The sequence below is a fragment of the Canis lupus genome, chromosome 6 (genome assembly GCF_048164855.1).
Source record: "Canis lupus baileyi chromosome 6, mCanLup2.hap1, whole genome shotgun sequence".
Classification (NCBI taxonomy): domain Eukaryota; kingdom Metazoa; phylum Chordata; class Mammalia; order Carnivora; family Canidae; genus Canis; species Canis lupus.
Window position 1 is genome coordinate 76,473,660 of NC_132843.1, and position 13,243 is coordinate 76,486,902.

General features: G+C 38.4%; 1 protein-coding gene across 6 annotated transcripts in view; it reads left to right on the forward strand.

Moving 5' to 3' along the window:
* The window catches only part of LOC140635953 (uncharacterized), an 83,795-nt gene that overhangs the window by 11,134 nt on the left and 59,418 nt on the right, over positions 1 to 13,243 (forward strand). The gene's annotated exons all lie outside the window — the stretch shown is intronic.

Genomic DNA, 13,243 nt, shown 5'->3' on the forward strand with positions numbered 1-13,243 from the left:
TATCTATTATGCCTCCTCTGCCTCTAGGCTATGCTCTCTTCTGCTGTACAGTTGCCATTGTCCTGTCCAGATCTCACCCTCTTCCTTTCAATGAACACGGTCTCCAAAGATGTTGTCCTTTTGCTTCAAGCTTTTACTTTTCCTCCATTTCTAGAGAACTCTCTGTGTCTTGGCTCCCAAACTTAGTTAGTACCTGATATACGTTCTCTAGCTAGTTATAAAAACTAGTACTTACTATTCTTTGGAGAGGTTCAATTTCTTTGCCTAAGAATTCCTATCCTGTGAACCTTCACTATTACCATCATAATATATAGGAAGACACCAAAGTTCTCGGGGCATGCTTTCAGCCCACCTATAAATAGAGTTGACTGGATGCTAAGAGCCCAATGATAGGTTAAACTTTTCTGGCTCAGGTTATCAGCTGCACTTGTTTAATGATTCCTGCCTGAAAAGACCCTATGCGAAATGAAAAATAGAGTCCTTTATTTTGGCAATATGTACCAAAAAGTCTAAAATATATATCAAGAAAAAGCGTACATAAATTCAACCAAGAAAAGAAGGGAGCTATATCTTTGTACTCAGCAGGAAGATATTAAGATGCTCTCTGGTTACCTCATATTCTGTGGCACTGATTTAGGGGCTCTTACAGGAGGAGCCTGGCTGCTTTATGAGGCCAGGACAGGTTACATAGAATCACTGAAGTGACTTCATTTTTTTTTAAGAGTTTATTTATTTATTTGAGAGAAAGAGAAGACAAGTGGGGAGGAGGGACAGAGGGAGAGGGAAAAGCAGATCCCCCACTGAGCAGGGATTCCGCATGTGGGACTTGATCCCAGAACCCTGGGATCATGAGCCAAACTAAAGGCAGATGCTTAACTGGCTGAGCCATCCAGGTACGCTACTGAAGTGACTTTAAAAGGCACCCCAACACTTCCTGAAATCAGACCTTAAGCCCTGGGTACATAGGGGTAGAAGTCCCCCCACTGTAATGAATACATCTGGTTACAAACAATTCCTGATTTAAAAAAAAAAAAAAAAAAAAAGTAGATTAGAGTTCAGTTTCTGTTGACTTACTTTATCCTAGGCTATCCAGTCAGACTCATGCATGTGCTAATTAATGTATTAGGACTGAAGCTTCTTAGGCTGAGATTCTCCATTTAGTTTGTTTGGCAAGCATAGAATTAAGTTTAAGTGGTAAGTTTATAAACACAGTATTAATTGCTACCAAGTATTAAGGCATGTTACAGAAGACTCAAGTCATCTGTGAAAGAGAGCAGCAATATTCCAATGGCAGCTTCACTATATTTCTATTCCTACCTTTTAGTGAAGGAATTCAAAGCATAAAAATAAAATAAAATGATGAAATGTCAAGAAGTCTCTAATGACAAGTTCAGCTATTCCCTTGCACTTCAACACCACATTATGCTGCAGTGCCCCCCTGAAATCCCTCTCAGGAAAGGCCACTATATAAATTCAATTTTATCTCCCAAATGTAATCACTGTGGAATCCAAATATATTTAAACCTGGCCCTTATAGACCCCAATTACTGGTGTCCCTAATTTCCCAGAACAGCCAGAATGTATCAGCCAGAAAGTTCGAGAGGAAAGCACATGATAGAGAAAGGAGGTGATATCATGAGGGAACAGGAGTGGCAGTTTACAGTTAATATTGTGTGCATCTCTACTTTTAATGAGAACTGCCACTCACATTGCAATGAGATTTTGATTTCAAGATACTTACAGAGAAATGCACAGAACATCTCTTGTGATGCACGGGTTTTATTCAATGGTTTATAAGGGTTTAAATTTTTTCTCATGTCTTTTTTCTTTTCTTTTCATAAAGAAAAATAGTAAGGGTCAGTTTCAATTTACTGCTGTTCCCCAGTGTAATTTTCAGAAATGCTCCATTTTAGTCCAAAAGATGTCACAAGCTTATATGATACATTATGTGGTCTTCTTGAATATAGTTGCCTATTTTTTGAGAACTGAGAAAGAAAAAAGAGGAAAAATATACACTAAGAGATTTACTACGTATTTTGAATATATTTTTCATTTCATCCTCACAGTCATTGAGTGAGGCCAAGTTTTTCTCCCTCTCTTATGGATTCAGCTCAGAAAGATAACTTTCCCAAAGTTATGTAAGTAAGCTTCAGGTCTCCTGGGTCTTAAGCCATCCAAGCACAGGATTTTACTGGGTGAATCACAGACTAAATAAGCAAGTCGAAGAGTAGCAAAGATTAAGGAACAAATTATTTACATTCCTAAAAACTAACCAGCACTCTATTAGCTGTCCTGCCAGGGTGCCTATTGTGTGGAGCCATGGGACCACCAGCCCATGCTAACCATAGCTCCGGCCAGCCAGCAAAAGTCACCAAGTTATTTATAGTCTATGTAAGGGACAGCCATACATAAGACCATGTCTTCAAGTTTAGGAAAAGTAGCTGTTCCACCCAATCCATAGAAGCAAGTACAGAAAATCAAGCAAAATGGGAAGACAAAGGAATATGCTCCAAAAGAAAGAACAAAACAAAAGCTCAGAAAAAGAACTAAGTGAAATGAAGATAACCAATATACCTGATAAAGAATTTAGAGTAATGATTATAATGCTCACCATTATGAGCTAGAGGCTAGAGGAAGAACTCAGTGAGATACTCAATAAAGATACATAAAAAAGAACCAAACACAGTTGAAGAATACAATAACCAAAATTAAAAAATACACTAGAGGGAATCAACAGATTATCAAATGGAGAAGAACAAATCAGCGATCTGGATGACATGGTAATGGAAAGCATCCAAGCTGAACAACAAAAGGAAAAGAATTTTTTTTAATGAGGAAAGATTGGGGTGCCTGGGTGGGTCAGTTGGTTAAGTGTCTGCATTCAGCTCATGATCCCATGGTCCTGAGATTGAGCCCTGCATGGAACTCTCTGCTCAGTGGGGAGTCTACTTCTCCCTCTCCCTTTGCCTACTGCTCCCCATGCTTGTGATCTCTCCTTTCTCTGTCAAATAAATAAATAAAATCTTCTCTAAAAATGAGGCTCTCTTGGACAACATCAAGTGAATAAATATTGGCATTATGGGAATCCCAGGAGAAGGAGAAAAAGAAAAGGAAGAGGAAAGAGAGAGGGGGACAGAAAACTTTTTGAAGAAATAATAGCTGAAAACTTCCCTAACTTATGAAAGGAAATAGACATCCAGGTTCAAGAAGCACAGAGTTTCAAACAAGATGAACCCAAGGAGGCCTACATCATGATACACAATTAAAATGTCAAAGGTTAGGGGCACCTGGGTGTCTCAGTTTAGCATCTGACTCTGAATTTCAGCTGAGGTCATGATCTCAGAGTCATGATCAAACCCTGCCCTGGGCTCTGTACTAGCCGTGGAACTTTCTTAAGATTCTCTCTCTCCCTCTGCCCCTCCCCTCCTCCTCCTCCTCCTCTCTCTCTCTCTCTCTCTCTCTCAAAATAACATAATACAATACAATATCAAAGGCTAAAGATAAAGAGAAATTTAAAAGCAGGGAGTTACCTGTAGGTAAAAAAGTTACCTACAAGGAAAAAATAAAAAATATATAAAATAATAAAATAAAAAAATAAAATAAAATAAAATAAAATAAAATAAAATAAAATAAAATAAAATAAAAAGTTACCTACAAGGGAAACCCCATAAGGCTGTCAGCTGATTTTTCAGCAGGAACTTTGCAGGCCAGAAAGTGCTGAAAGGAAAAAACCTATAACCAAGAATACTCTTCCCAGCAAGATTATCATTCAGATTTAAAGGAGAGATAAAGAGTTTCCCAAACAAACAGAATTTAAAGCAGTTTATCACCACTAAACCAACCTTACAAAAAATGCTAATGAGACTTCTTTAAGTGGAAAAGAAATAGCCATAATTAGACATAAGACAATTATGAATAAAAAGATGTAAACTATGACAGGAAATTCATGAAATGTGGGGTTGGGAGTTAAAGAAGGGTTTTTTAGAATGTGTTTGAACTTAAGTGGCTATCAAATTAACATAGACTGCTATATACTTAGGGTGTTATATATGAAACTCATATCATGGTAACTACAAATCTAAAACTTATGATACATATACAAAATGTAAAGACACTGCAAAACTGTAGTCATCAAAACAGTGTGGTTCGTCCACAAAGATAGACACATAGATCAATAGAACAGAATAGAAAGTCCATAAATAAACCCACACTTATATCTATATATGTAGATATATAGAGACATATATATAGATATAGATAAATAGATATCAATTAATCTACTACAAAGGAAGCAAGAATTTGTAGTGGAGAAAAGAGTCTCTTCAAAAAATGCTGCTGGGAAAACTGAATAGCTACCTGCAAAAGAATGAACTGGATCACTTTCTAATACCACACGCAAATCTCAAAAATAAACTCAAAATGGATTAAAGACCTAAATGTGAGACCTGAAACCATGAAAATTCTAGAAGACAGGCAGTAGTTTCTCTGACATCAGACATAGAAACATTTTTCTAGGTATGTCTCCTGAGGAAAGGGAAACAAAAGCAAAAATAAACTATTGAGATTACATCAAAATAAGAAGCTTTTGCACAGCAAAGGACACCATCAACAGAACAGAAGGGCAATCTACTGAATGGGAGAAAATTGTTAAAAATGATATATCTATCTAATGTATCCAAAATATATTTTAAAAACTTACATAATGCAACACTAAAAAAAAAAATTCCAATTAAAAAAATGGGCAGAGAACCTGAGTATTTTCCCAAAGAAGACATACAGATGGCTCACAGACACATGTAAAGACGCTTACCATCACTAATCATCAGGGAAATGCAAATCAAAACCACAATGAAATATTACCCTACACCTGTCAGAATGGCTAATATCAAAAAGACAAGAAATAACAAGTGTTGGCAAGGATGTGGAGAAAAGGGAACCCTAGTACACTGTTGGAAATGTAAACTGATACAGACCTTATGGAAAACAGTATGGAGGTTCCTCAAAAAATTAAAAAATAGAAATACTATATGATCTAGTAAATTCCACTACTGGATATTTATCCAAAGAAAATGAAAACACTACTTCAAAAAGATATATGCACCCTTATGTTTATTGCAGCATTATTTACAATTGCCAAGATATGGAAAAAAAACCAAGTGTCCATTGATAAATGACTGGATAAAGATGTGTGTGAGTGCATGCGTGCGTGTGTGTGTGTGTGTGTGTGTATAATGGAATGTTATTCAGCCATAAAAAGGATGAAATCATGCCATTTTCAACAACATGGATGGAACTAAAGAGTATTAATGCTAAGTGAAATATGTCAGGCTGAGAAAGACAAATACCATATGATTTCACTCATGTGGAATCTAAAAAAATCAAATGAATAAAAAAGAATCAATAAAAAATAGAATCAGACTTATAAATACATAGAACAAACTAATGGTTGCCAGAGAGGGGAGGGGTGTGGGGACAGGCAAAATGGGTGAAGAGAAGTGGGAGATACAGATTTCCAGTCATGGAACCAATGAGTCATTAGAGTAAGAGGCACAGCATAGTCAAAGATATTGGTAATAGTGATGTATGGTGACAGATGGTAGCTATACCTGTGGTGCGCATAGCATAAGGTATAGAGAAGTTGAATTACTATGTTGTAAACCTGAAACTAATATAACATTGTGTGTCAACCGTGCTCCAATGAAAATTTTTTAAAAAGTAATCAGCCCTCTAAATTTCATAACCATGTTTCAAACAGAACACCCATCCAGTTACTCCCCCTTAGCTTCTTTAAAAATATCCACAGCACACCTGTTGCAGGCACAAAACATTAAGACTCAAATTAATTCCCAAACAATAGTGCCATCTGTCACTGTCCCAAAGCAATATTTCTCCTCAAGTAATATTAGCCTAGTACTTACAGCCTGTCACTTGCTGTGAGAGTCACACCTTACTTTGGCTTCTAACGTGGGGTGCAAGAAGTGTCAGCCTCATTTTCCTTCCAGCTTTTATGCCTGTGTTTCTGTTTATCCATCCCATCTGGAAGACCCTTTGTCTCCCTGCTAACTGTCCCTCAAGGTTCAGCTCAGGTCCTGCCTCCTTCATAAAAGCTCCGTTTACTGGCTTGAGTCCATAATAACATCTCTCCTTTGTGTTTCCATGACACTTTTAGACAATTTCCAGCTGTACGATGTTTGACTACTCTTTGCTTTATACACATACATAATTTAAGCACTTCCAATTATAAATACCTTAAGAGCAGGAACTATGATTTCTGCTGTGTGTATGTGTGTGTGTGTGTGTGTGTGTGCACACGTGTGCATGTATCCCCTCTGTAATACCCCACATTATGTAGGGGCCATTTGGTATTTAATAGGGTTTTACTGGCTAATTGATGCAGTGATCGAGTGACCATCATGTCAAGAAGAAAAGAATGATAAACTGTATGTTATATTGTTATTCTGGAAATCTTAAGACTCTCTGGATTTTATTACTTTCAGGATGGATCCATCTGTAAAGCTTTCTTGTTTCCCTAAGATTTTTTTTTAATTTTATTTATTTATTCATGAGAGACACAGAGAGAGAGGCAGAGAGAGAAGCAGGCTCCATGCAGGGACCCCAATGTGGGACTCGATCCCGGGACCTAGGGATCATGCCCTGGGCTGAAGGCAGGCACTTAACCGCTGAGCCACCCAGGCGCCCCTGTTTCCCTAAGATTTTAAGTCAGAAAGACAATTGGTTCAATATATAAAATTAGGCTTGAAAGAATAAAAAAGCTAGAAGAGAAAGTGAACAAAATATATGTCTAACATTAATACTAACTGAATAAGAATTTTTCCGTAAAAAGTTTACATGACTTAGAAGATGAGTGCTTAGTTATTACTCCAATCACTTGAGGGAAGGAAGGAGAAGAGAGGAGCTCCCCTCAAGAAGTAATAGATTTTCCCCCAAAGGTATCAGATTTAATCTAACCTTATCTAGTATGAGATTTGGTAGTCTTCTGCTTCTCCTTTCCCTCTGATCTTACCAAACCTAGTTAGTTACTATTTTATTCATTCATCTATTCGACAAATAGTTTGAGTGCTTCTTTTTCTAGCTTCTAGGTATTTAGAGGCAACAGTGAGAAAACTGCATAGACTCAGTATCTATTTTTAAAGAACAATTAAATCTAGCTTGAAAAAGATGTTTTCTGCATTTCCATAAATCCACGAACAAATTGTAAACCTCTCACCATTGTGCATCATCTTGGCACTGCCCCTCAATCACACCTACGGCTTTCAGCCTGATGAATTATTTTGCAGCAGATGTGGTGAGTGTAGAGGTGGAGCTGTTATGAGCATTTTCTGTGTGAAGTGGTGGGGATTCCCCCTGCTGTTCCCTTCGGCTGACTGGCTCCTCTCGGTGTGTTGTTAATGAAATTTAGTCTCCCGTCACATGGTCTTCTGAACTTGCAGCCTCTTCTCCCTTATGGCTTCTCATGGCTAATCATGAGTCTACGAATAGGCTAGTTAAGCTCCGACATTTAAGACCAGTAAACTGATAAATTCCTCAGCAGAAGTTTGGCCAATATGACCAATAGCAGTTTTTGCCTTGATAGAAAAAAAAGAAAAAGAAAAAGAAAAGAAAGGCCTCTAGGCCTGTCCTTTTCTTGCTGAATAGTGAACTAAAAAGATTACTTTCTCCAGCATTTTACTACATGGAATCTGCCCCCCTTTGCTTTTATTTAAGCTTTTATTCCTTCTGCAGCCCATGAAAGGTACAAGAATCATGATCTCTCATGGGTTTACACAAGCAGGTCCATCAATTAACACGTTTCCAACACACCTGTTACCTACAGTGCTTGGTATCTACGTTCAAAACCCTTGGACAGCGTCTATGTAACTGGCCCATGGAGTTTTATACTCACATATTGACAAAATGAATACAATCTCTTATCCCACGCAAAACAATGTATCAGGCTCCTGGTATATTCCTTTTGATGCTTTTTTTAACTGTGACCCCTAAAAAGCAACATTTCCATCAGTGCTTGAATTCACAATATCCAAACTGAAGATTACCATTTTTAATGCTTTTTTTCCCCTAAATAATGTTTGTCCTTAAAGTTTAATAATCACCAAGTATTTCCATGGAATTTTTTTTATGAATCAATACTTTTTAAAAAGAACAGCTAGGATATCGAATAGTCTAGAAAAAGAATATGAAGTAACATTTAAGACATATACTATGGAAATTGATTTAAATAATTTGTGAGTCCTTAAAAATCTTACCATTGATCAATACTCAGCCACCTTGAACCTTATCTTTCTATGACCCTGTGTTCTAGTATCATATTTCCACTAACCCTTTGCCTAAAGACCACTTCACAGATGTATTTATTTCATGATCATCATGTTAAAATGCCAGGCTATACAACATAGTTCATGTGGATCAATGTGGATTCAGCCTTCCCTTCAAGCCTCTAAGAAAATGGTGAATATAGAAATAAGTGGAAAGATTTCCATATTGGAATATGGCACATTCTCAAAAATACTTATTTTTCTTCTTTTAGCCCTGCTGCATCAATCAGTTATAATCCTCTGCAAAATAATAAGTATTTAGCCAACAAACTAGAAGCAAATCCATTTAGTTTAGTTGTTAAGTGCAAGAGTATGAAAGAAGAGTCATTAAAATATACTCACCAAACTCGCAAATTGGCAACTTAGATCCCTCAGGAATGTACCCAGAGGCAACAAAAAGTCCGAGGGAAAAAAACCCTACTCCCCTCACCACCTTATAGTGATTTGGTCCAGAAGGCACTTAGCTCAAGTTGTTTAAAACTATTCAGTTTCAACATTATGCATCCTGTTTGGAAGTTCAGGTATACTCATACCTGCACTTCCCACCAAAATCACAAAGTAAGAGAGAATACCAGCTGCAGGATGAGAGAAAACATAGGCAGTAGGGAGAGAGTCATGTAGAGTTGGTCCCTTGAGAAGAGTAGTCACCTCTGGTGAGAAAGCTAGAGAAGATAATGCAAGGAGGATGTCAAGGGAAGAAATAGCCTAGTTTATCTCCCTCCTTTCCCACAAAAAAAATTGCATGAGAGCTGAGTTGATGTAAACTGTCCAAGTCAGTCTCCCATAGCAGAGTGAAAGGTGGAGAAGTGATGTGGAAGAGCAAACAGAAGCTATTCAACCCACTGTCCATTTTGTATTTATAAATACATTAAATCACCTCTTATTCTTTTGAAGTAGATGAGTTATAAATCCTAAATTCCAAACTGAAGTATACCAAAACAGAAACAACACATTTACTTACTTAAGTTTACCTTTTTTTTTCACCCAGCATAAAGTTTGGCATCAAGGGAAAAAAAATAAAAGGTAAAAAGTCTTGTTGGCATGCTTATTCCTATTCTGTTTCCTCAAGCCCTCAGACTCGTGAGTCTGAGATGTGCCCTTCCTATTTTTGTATCTTCATGTCCCACATACTTAGTTTGAATAACCCAAAGAAGGCCAAATATCATGTTATTCACAGCCTGTCCTTCTTGAGTAACAGTTAACAACACTGCATTATACTGTACACCAGGCTGGTCACTAACTCTGTGTTCCTATCTTTTCAATGAAAACAATACTCTATAATGTTCTTGTGCATGTAGCTGGAAGAGTAAAACTCTTTCTCAATTTCCCTCAGACTGTCATTTAAACATGGAAGAAAAGGGAGATATAAGGAAGACTATCATTTAATCATAGAAGAAAAAAAAACATACTTCTTCCTCCCCAAATCCCAAGGCAATGATCACAAAGAGAAAGAATCACACACACACACACACACACACACACACACACACACACACACACAGCTAGGAAAATATGTGCCCTCATACAAAAGAAGAAATCTTGGAAATGGAAAAGAGAACTGGCTTAGCAGCCTACAGAAAGCTGAAATCTAAGCATTTAAATCCAAAAGACGCAAATCAACTCTCATGACAGATCTGTGGAAGGATGAAGGAATCCGAAGCAATGAGTATCTCTGGAAACAGGGTTGTGAGTTAGGCTGAAGAGAGCTATTTGAAAGTCTTTGAAAAATGGGATTGTAACCCTGGTTTCTGCCACCCTATGCAACAAAGCAAATATACCTTCTCAAATAGAAGATACGTTTACTGTCTGGAGCAGTTGAACCATGGAGGCTCTAAGCCTCAACTACATAAGGCAGAGCTGATGGGAGGGGGGCAGTACGGGAAGCAGAGACTCCAGACTTGATAGGAAGATTTTTTAAAAATTGATCTATCAAATGCTGCAATTTCCATCTCCTAGTCCGTAAAACACTAGCAGCCAAGATTTGCAACCTCCAAGCAGAAAAGGGGGAGATTATTTTCCAAGAAAATGAACTAGCCCAAGAGAAAAGAACTACACATACTCTTGAGTCCCACACAATGACCTAATGGTAAAGTCCACCAGTGGAAAAGCTTCTGAGCACACAGAGCTTCTAATCAGATTTTTGGTGTCCCACTCTTAAAAAAATAATAACTGGGTAGCAAATTGTCATTGACATCTGAAAAAAAATCTCTAACATAAAATGCAGAGAAAGATAAACAGAAGAAAGGAACAATAAATCTTTAAAAACCCTGTAATTAAGGGTGCTGAGTGGCTCAGTCGGTTATGTGGTTGACTCTTGACTTTGGCTCAGGTCATGATCTTGGGGTTCTGGGATCTAGCCCTGCATCAGGCTCTGCTCTCAGCTGGGGGTCTGCTTCAGGATTCTTTCTCTCCCCTGGCACCCCACCCTGGCTCACTTGTTCTCTCTTTCTCTCTAAAATAAATAAACAAGTCTTTTTTTTTTAAACTGTATCATTATTATACTCATAAGTTATTGAGTTTCTGAAATAAAAATTGATACTGTTGAAGATGGAGAAGGAGAAGAAAGAGCTCTTGAAGTTTAAACTATAGCAAAAGTCATAGTAAAAAGATAATCAGCAGAAGGATTGGAAGCAAAAGTTGAGAAACTATCCCTAATTAGCATAAAAAGTCAGAAATGGAAAGAGAAAAAGAATAAACAAGAAAACTAGACTATGAAGCCAGGAGGTCCCACACCTGAAAAGAGAGAACAAAGAAATGGGGAGAAGATATCATCAAAGGAATAGTGAGAGAAATTTTCCCAGAACTAAAGAGCATGAGATTCAAAACTGAAAGGGGCTCACTCCCAGTTCATTGACTCGAAAGAGACACATGTCACATTACCATGAAGATTCAGAACACCAGGGTTACTGTGAAGATCCTCAAAGCCTTCAGGGACCAGCAAACAAAATCACAAATTAAGAACAGGATCCTCCCACCAGCATCTGAGGAGGTTGGAAGACAATGGAAGATTTGAAGATTCTGAGGAAATGATCCTTCATCTAAAATTCTATACTCATTGAAACTATCAACCAAGCACGAGGAGATAATAAAGACATTTTCAAAAATTCAAGGTCTAAAAAGTTTACCTCACATACACCCATTTCCAGAAAGCTGTTAAAGAATGTTCCCTGAGTGAAATGAGGGAGTAAATCAAGAAAGAGGAGGCTATGGGACCCAGAGAACAAGAGATTCAACATGGGAGATAAGTGAAAGGGATTCCCAGAATGAGGGTGAACAGAAATACCAAGACCACAGCCATCAGCAGGCGTGGAGAACGACCAGCTCAGAACAGAACAGAGGCCCCCAAGAGCAATGTCTCTAAGAATATGACTGACTGAATAGCTAATACTAGGAACCGTGTTCAAAGGAGAATTAGTTTTTTTTTTTTTTTTTGAGAATTAGTTTTAATATTGGGATGAGGAGATAATTGGTACAAAAACTAAGGAAATAAAAATATGATGTAGGGACACCTGGATGGCTCAGAGATTGAGCATCTGCTTTCGGCTCAGGGTGTGAGATCGAGTCCCGCATTGGGCTCCCCGTGGGGAGCCTGCTTCTCCCTCTGACTGTGTCTCTGCCTCTGTGTGTGTGTGTGTGTGTCTCTCATGAATAAATAAATAAAATCTTTAAAAACAAAAAATAAAAATATGAGGTAGCTGTTTATATCGAGAGAAAGTAAAAGTACATGAAACAAAATATAGCCATAGTAAAGGATGTGACCCAGCTGTGAATAATCGCTACCTTTTCATTACTGCATGTGGATTTTGTAACGGATTCCAAGTTCATACGCTGGACACACAGCAAAGCCAACCACTGAGACATCCAATATGCAGCAAAGAAAGGGTTTGTTAGGCAGCCAAAGGAGGGACTGGAGGATAAGCCTCAGATCTGCCTCCTTCCTAGAGGATTTGGGTTGGGTGTATTTAAGGACAAGGTGTCAGGATGTCATCAGAGATGTAGTTCAAATGGGAAATGCTGGTTGGACATAAGGAAAGGGGAGATGCCCTCCTCCCTGAGCATGAGCATTCAGGAATCACGTGTCTTCATGGGACACATGTTCACTAAACGGTGGCGTAAGCATGACAAATGAGGGGCAATCTCAGGTTGTGTGTTGTCACGGAGGTTACTTTCATTCCCTCTTAGTCACTTCTGCACAACAGCAACAATTCCGAGTTTGCTCTGGTCTTAGCTGGTCTTAGGAGGGGCAAGTCAACTTCTGCAAAGCAGGCTCATTAATCAATCCGGTTAACCGGAGTTTCCTTAGGGTAGAAAGGTCAAGCATTTGTTAACACGTCTGTTACAATTTATCTAAAAATGATGCTGTAATTATATAGAGAAAGTGAAATAAAAGGAAACCATGAAAGGGCAAAAAGATGGCGGTGGGGGAGTGCTATGCAGAATAGGCAAGACCTCATCTCCTAGAGCAGGAAGTCAATGTAGTAACGCCCCATGTGAATCCCCCAGAAGCCTCCTCTGAGAGGGATGTCAACAGCTGGAGGTTTATTAGGGAACCGTCTTTACAGGGGAAGGAAAAGGAGGAGGATTAAGCAGAGATGGGCTGTAATGGAGTTTCAAGGAAGGTCTCAGCCAACCCTCCAGGAAGCTCTGACACCAAATAGCTCTTCAAAGTTTGTTTCACCCAAGTCAGGATGAAGGGGCTGGTAACCTATCCCTTGTATATATAAGGCACTGAATACGGACCTCCCTGGGAGGAGGCTGTGACGTTGGCAGACAAGGGATTCTTGAAGAGAGCTGACGACTGGGTTTATGTGCCAGCAGCATCTGCGGCAGCTGCTTCATTCCTAAAGGACCAGCTCATCACCATATTTATGATCGGCACTATCAAAAAAGGAAAACCCAGAAATATCAAA